General features: G+C 40.8%; 1 pseudogene; it reads left to right on the plus strand.

Moving 5' to 3' along the window:
• The first annotated feature begins 323 nt into the window (after positions 1 to 323).
• On the plus strand, positions 324 to 3,961 carry LOC139020329 (exportin-4 pseudogene; annotated as a pseudogene).
• Positions 3,962 to 7,440: the final 3,479 nt, after the last annotated feature.

Here is a 7,440-nt window from a genome sequence, read left to right on the forward strand (position 1 = left end):
TTTCTGGTTTTGGATTTCACATGCAAAGCATCGTCAAAATAATAGACACAGAGACATACTGCTTGAAACAGGTAGCTTCAGGCTTTGGAACACATCCATTTGAGGTGACACACTGTATCTTAGTAGTTAAAAATCTATTTTAATTATTATCACTGTATGATTTAGCCTTTACATTTTTTAATTTAGTTGTTTGTTCAGTTTAATGGTCTTAAACTACATAGTTATGTTCACTCAAACAAAGGAAATTAGATACACTTAAGACAATCTCCTATGTTCTTTTGTAAACTCTAAATTTTAAAAAAAATTAGGATTTGAGAGAGACCATGATGGCGGCAGCACTTGGGCCCCCAGAAGTGATCGCCCAGCTGGAGAACGTGGCCAAAGTTCTCATGGCACCTCCTTCCATGGTCAACAATGAACAACGGCAGCATGTAGAGCACATAGTCTTATCACTTAGGAAATTGAAGTCACCATTTGCAGTTTGCAAGCATATTTTGGAAACAAGCTAGGTGGACTATGTCCTCTTTCAAGCTGCCACGGCCATCATGGAGGCAGTGGTCCGAGAGTGGATTCTCTTGGAAAAGGGAAGCATTGAGTCTCTGCGAACGTTCCTTTTAACTTACATCTTACAGAGGCCCAACCTCCAAAAGTATGTTCGGGAACAGATTCTCTTAGCAGTAGCAGTAATTGTAAATAAAACGAGGCTCACTAAATCAGTCAATTGACTGCAAGAGCATTTTTCATGAAGTCAGCCAGTTGATCAGTGGTGGCAATCCCACTGTGCAAACTCTGGCCTGTTCTCTTCTGACTGCACTATTGAGTGAATTCTCAAGTTCAGGTAAAACCAGCAACATCGGACGGAGCATGGGATTCCATGGCAACAGCAAAAGAGTTTTCCAGGAAGAAGACCTTCGTCAGATTTTCGTGTTAACCCTGGAAGTTTTGCAGGAGCTCAGCAGGCGGGAAAACCTCAGTGCTCGGATGTCCTCAGTGTTTCAGCGCTACCTCTCACTCGCTAATCAGGTCTTGAGCTGGAACTTTCTTCCTCCAAATTTGGGCAGACATTATATAGCCATGTTTGAATCCTCACAAAATGTGCTGTTAAAGCCAACAGAGTCCTGGCGGGAGGCCCTTCTGGACAGCAGAGGCCTGGAGCTTTTCTTTACAGTACATCGAAAAATCAGAAGATTCGGATATGGCACAAGATTCTCTGCCGTGCCTCGCCCAGTTAGCCTCTTTGCACGGACCTGTCTTCCCTGATGAAGCAGCACAGGTTGACTGCCTGGCACACTTCATTGAGGGTTTACTGAGTACTATCCATGGCACTGAAATAGAAGATTCTGAAGCTGTGGGGATCTCCAGCATTATCAGCAACCTGATAACTGTGTTCCCTCGAAACATCATAACTGCCATGCCAAGTGAGCTTTCCTCGTCCTTTGTGAACTGCCTCACACACCTCCCTTGTTCTTTTGGGCGGAGTGCTGCTTTGGAAGAAGTGCTTGGTAAAGATGACATGGTCTACATGGAAGCATATGACAAGTTGCTGGAGTCCTGGCTGACTTTGGTCCAAGATGACAAACATTTCCATAAAGGCTTTTTTACCCAGCATGCAGTCCAAGTCTTCAATTCCTATATTCAGTGCCACTGGCCGCTCCAGGTGGCACAAGGAATTTGACTGCCAATGGTGTGACCTCTCGTGAGGAAGAGTTAATAAGTGAACTTCAAGAAGATGACCGAGACCAGTTTTCAGATCAACTAGCCAGTGTAGAGAATGCATGGATCTATTTTTTACTTAGGTTTAAATGATGTGTTCTGGGTGTGTCTCTACCACTGGAATGCTAGCATGCCAGTGTAGGAATGCTAGGAAGAGTTGCCGCAGAGCACTGTATACCTCTTCTGACAAGTTTATTAGAAGAAAGAGTAACAAGGCTCCACGGTCAGTTACAGCGACATCAGCAGCAGTTACTTGCTTCACCTGGTTCAACATCGGACGGTTCAAGCACCATTGCCAGCAAAATACTTGATGAGCTATATGAAGATATTCACTGGCTTATTTTAGTTACAGGCTACCTCTTAGCTGTTGCTACTCGGGGAGGGACTCCGCTAATACCTCCAGAAATAATGGAATATTCCATGAAGCATTCATCTGAAGTTGACAGTAATACAACACTTCAAATTTTGGGATCGCCAGGAGAAAAGGCTTCTCCCGCCCCAGGGTACAACAGAACAGATTCTGTGAGTAGGCTGTTACCTGCTGTTCTCAGAGTCTTGGAAGTTGAGTCTCGAGCAATAAGAGCTGATCTTACTGACCTGCTAAGCCCTCAAATGGGCAAAGATATTGTTTGGTTTCCAAAACACCGGGCAAAGACTTGTCTCCTGGTGGGTGAGAAGCTATCTGATCAGATAAGTCTACCATTCAGTACAGCATTTGGAGCAGATACTGAGGGTTCTCAGTGGATGACTGGCTGCCTCTTACAGAAAGTCATCAGCAACCTCTCGGTGTGGAATAGTGAGCAGGACCTTGCAAGTGACACTGTGCAGCTCCTTGTCACTTTGGTGGAAAGAAGGGAAAGGGCAAACCTAGTAATCCAGTGTGAAAACTGGTAGAATTTAGCTCGAGTTTGCCACCCGAAGCCCTCTCTGAATTTTCTGCCCAGTCCGGTGCAGAGGATGCTGATGAAGGCCCTTGTCCTGGGAGGTTTTGCACAGATGGACACAGAAACCAAACAACAGTATTGGTCTGAGGTTCTTCAGCCATCGCAGCAGCGATTCTTAAGGGTGATAAACCGGGAAAACTTTCAGCAGATGTGCTAGCAAGAGGAGGTCAAGCAGGAAACCACTGCCACACCAGAGGCCCCATGTGGCATTGCCGAGGCTACCCAGATGGACAACGTCGCCATCCTTTTTAATTCTTAATGGACTTCCTTACCGATTGCATTGGATTGATAGAAGTTTACAAAAATAACCCCGAGACTGTCAATCTCATCATAGAAGTTTTGTTGAAGTTGCACATAAACAGATACGTTATCTTGGAGAGTCCAAAGTGATGAACTTATATGAAGCCTGCCTCAATTTGTTGCAAGAATATTCTAAGAATAATTTGGGGCAGCAGAGAGTGGATGTCACAGCGGAGGAGGAACAATGTCAGGACCTACTTCTTATTATGGAACTTCTTACAAACCTTCTGTCAAAAGAGTTCATAGACTTCAGTGATACAGATGAAGTGTTTAGGGGACATGAGCCGGGGCAAGCAGCAAGCAGCAAGCAGGTCTGTGTCAGCAGCGGATGTTGTTTTATATGGAGTCAACCTAATTCTGCCCTTGATGTCACAAGATCTTTTGAAGTTTCCAACACTTTGTAATCAATACTACAAATTACATTTATTTGTGAGATTTTTCCTGAAAAAATACCACAGCTTCCTGAAGACCTTTTTAAAAGTCTGATGTGCTCTCTAGAACTGGGAATGACTTCAATGAGCTCCGAGGTTTGCCAGCTGTGCCTGGAGTCCCTGACACCATTGGCGGAACAGTGTGCAAAAGCTCAAGATACAGACTCACCACTGCTTCTAGCGACATGGCACTTTCTGAAGCTGGATTTTGATATGCTGGTTCTGCAGAAGCACAACACTGAGATGACGACAGCAGCCGGGGAGGCGTTCTACACGTTGGTGTGCCTGCACCAGGTGTTCAGAAGTTCACTTCCTGAGATGCCCATCCCAGGAAGGGGCCTTTCTGACATTTGGTTTCCTGTTCTTACTAGGAAAATACGCCGAGTACCCTGAATTGGTTGAAACATTGCTGTCAAGTTAACAAGACCCAGTTATTTACCAGAGATTAGCAGATGCCTTCAACAAGCTCACTGCAAGCAGCACCCCTCCTACGCTGGTTCGAAACAAAAGATGGCTTTTATAAAGAATTTGGAAGAATTTATGGCAAATGTTGGTGGTCTCTGTATCTATTAGTTTGTTCATTCATTATCCTGTAGATTCCACATTTAAGTTATATTGGTAAGCATTTGTCTTTCTCTGACTTGTTTCACTTAGCATAATAAGCTCAGATCTACCCATGTTGTCACAAATGGTAAGATTTCTCTTTTTTTATGGTTGAGCAATATTCCATTTCTTATATGTATCACATCTTCTTTATCAATTTGTGTATTGATTGGAACATTTTTTGTATGTGGTCACTGAAGTCTGTTTCAATAACTTAGTGGACTGCTTAGTGTTTTGGAAGAGTTCTCTTCAATGTCTAGAACCAGAAAAACATATTTTAAATTAGAAAACTTAAAATCTGGTTATAGAGTCCTGAAACAACATATTCCGTTTTGTCCAAAGCAGCTAGAATTAATTATCTTTTGAAACTACAAATCAGATTATGCCATTTCTCAGCACAAATCTACCTATAGATGTGTATAAGCCTCGAGTACAGCAATTTTCAACCTGTGTGCCACAAAAATTTTAAAACATGCAATACCTGACTGTTTAGTCAGGGCCCCTGACCCTTTGTCCCTTAGATTGTCAAATAAAAAATTGGTAACAGCCATCACAACAATAGCAGCCTGGGATAAACGAATCAAAAATACATATTTTTTGGTGTGCTGTAGAAGTTTAGTAATTTGTGTGTGCCATTAGTTTAAAAAGTGCTACTCTTATACTTTAAGTAATTCCCTCTCTACCTCCCAATGGCATCATCAGAAAAAGTCAAATTAGCACATGCTCTAGGAATTCCAGGAGAGTAAAATATACTTCATGATAGGCATTAATTTGAGCTGGTCCTTATTAGATGCTTAATTTTTAGCCACCCCACAAGAGTGGAATGGGGATACAGGTTACAGACCCCATTTTCAAGTACTCATTTACAGGAATATCACTGATGAATACACCTTTTGTACCCTGGACTCTTCATACAGTAACATTAATTACAACAAGCTCCTTCACTAGAACTGAATGCAGTCTTACAGTCCTTCTCATTGTAGCAAGCTAGGCATCCACTACCACTGACGGTAGCTGATATTAATCGCTCATTCTTAATGCATGATTAATGGTAAGTAGTTTGATTAGAGTTTATAATACTGAATGACAGTAGTGGAAATAACTGCAAAACATAAGACAAAATATGGAGAATTTGAAAACTCAAAATTGAGTTCAAAGTGTAAAAGACGATATAATAAAGCTCAGAGAACTCAGTAAAATGAACATAATAATACTTTTAGAGGTAAGTATAAAATTCTGTTTTATTACTTCAAAATATGTAATGTGATTGATATCTATGATTTAATTTAATATCAGAAAGCTTTTGAAAAATAAATGCAGGATAATGGGATCACACTGAGTGGAGGCTTGATAATGGCATAATTGGAATTAGAAAATGTCAGTTATGAACAATAATATCTGTGATAATTTGAAAAATTTAAAACTCACACATTTCTTTTAAATAGTGACTTCATAGCCAAGTGAGCTGCAACTGATTTAATCAGATTTACCATTAAGTCACTTAGCATCAAAAGAGAAATACTATACTTGGAAAATATTTCTTCAATCCAAAATATCAATGTGATACAATTATATTTTGTTTTCAAATAGCAGGTAGAAGTCCAGTTGGGTAGCTCAGTTGGTTAGAGCATCATCCTGATATGCCAAGGTTATGGGTTCGATCCCCTGTCAGGGCACATGCAAGTATCAACCAATAAATGCATCAGTGGAACAACAAATCAATGTTTCTATCTCTCTGTATAATCAATACATATACATATATTTTCAAATAGCAGATAAATGCATTGTGCTGGAAAGTGTCACATCAAGAAAAGTAACTACGTTTAGCAATTAGCTATGTAATATGATCGGCTGAGAATGAACAGTGATTCAGGTAAGCTGGGTTTGGGAGCCTGATTAATGCTAAGAGTCACATTCTGCAGGAAGCATAGACTGAGTTGTAAATCAATACATTTTATGAATGGATTGTCATGCGACATAATTCTCTACCACTTACTCTGCTTGTCTCTATGCACAAAGCTAAAATTGCTACTCTTGAAATATAACTATCCACTTTTCCTTTGAAATTTACTTGCCTTGTTTTAGGTATTACCCTTTCCAAGTACTTCCTAGTAAAGTATCATTTGCATTGTCGCTCCATAGATCATTTCTATTTGACAGATAGTTATTAGCAGTTTCCTCTTGTGAAAATACAGATATACATATCCAGCATGCTGTTATTTATATGATCAAACAAGAATAAGTCCAGAATATGTTTTTTGTAGGGACTAAGCTTTAGTAACATACAATTACTGGGAACTATGTATATTGCTATAATAATTAGAAGTATAATTTTCAGTATCCTTTTTTGTTATTTATACTAAACTAGTGGCCCCAAGCATGGATTTGTGGACATTGAAAGGAAATTAATTAGAAAGTGGCCGGCAGGGTTGGACTGGGCGAGATGGGCCGGCTGCACCTGGGCCAGTTCCAAGGGCATCGGTGGAGTTGGGTCCCTTGGCCTGGCCTACAGGGATCAGGCCGAAATCGGCTTTGACATCCCCTGAGGAGTCCCAGAGGGTGGTTCACCATAGCTCGGCAGCTCCTGCCTCGAGCGTCTACCCCCTGGTGGTCAGTGGGTGTCATAGTTGCTTAGCCTTTTATATATATAGATACTGTAAGGTATGTATATTTATTTATACTTTAAAGTCATAACAATCACTTTTATCAACATTTATAAAAGGCTAATATGCATATCGACGAAATGACTGGTCACTATGATGTGCACTGACCACCAGGGGGGCATACGCTCAACATGGGAGTTGCCCTCGGGTGATCAGTGCACTCCCACAGGGGGAGTGCTGCTCAGCCAGAAGCCCTGAGCGGGGCTCACATCTGGTGAGTGCAGCAGCACTAAGGATTTCCGACTGATGGCTTAGGCCTGCTCCCTAAGCCAGCAGTCAGACATTCCCCGTGGGCTACTGGACTGTGACAGCACAGGCCAGGCTGAGAACCCACTCCCTGAGTGCATAAATTTCGTGCACTGAGCCTCTAGTCCTATCATAAATATTAAACATATTATTAAAATGTCAGCAAGTATAGCAAGTATATAAATTCTATTTTTTAAAAACATTTACTTTTTTTCTGTCATGGTGTGCTCCAGATCTTTGAAAAAATAACAGGTATATTAAAAAAAAAAAGTTGAGAAGCATTGTTCTGAAGCATTCCCCATGGTGGGATATCTGGAATAACATTATATTTGGAACTAGAAAGCCTGGGTATAAATCCTCTCTCAGCTATTGCCAGTTTGTGTGGCTTTGGAAACCAGTTCAGCCTCTTTAAATCTCTCCTGTATCATTTCTAAATGGGAATAATAATTGTTGTTTACTTCACAGGGTTTTGTAATCATGAACTTAATTAGGAAAATATATCATGGGGTTTGATACAAATGCTATTTTTTTTTTAAATCA

This window comes from Myotis yumanensis, unplaced genomic scaffold (assembly GCF_028538775.1).
Source record: "Myotis yumanensis isolate MYYU_CA2020_CCGP unplaced genomic scaffold, mMyoYum1.0.hap1 SCAF_12, whole genome shotgun sequence".
In the NCBI taxonomy this organism is placed as follows: domain Eukaryota; kingdom Metazoa; phylum Chordata; class Mammalia; order Chiroptera; family Vespertilionidae; genus Myotis; species Myotis yumanensis.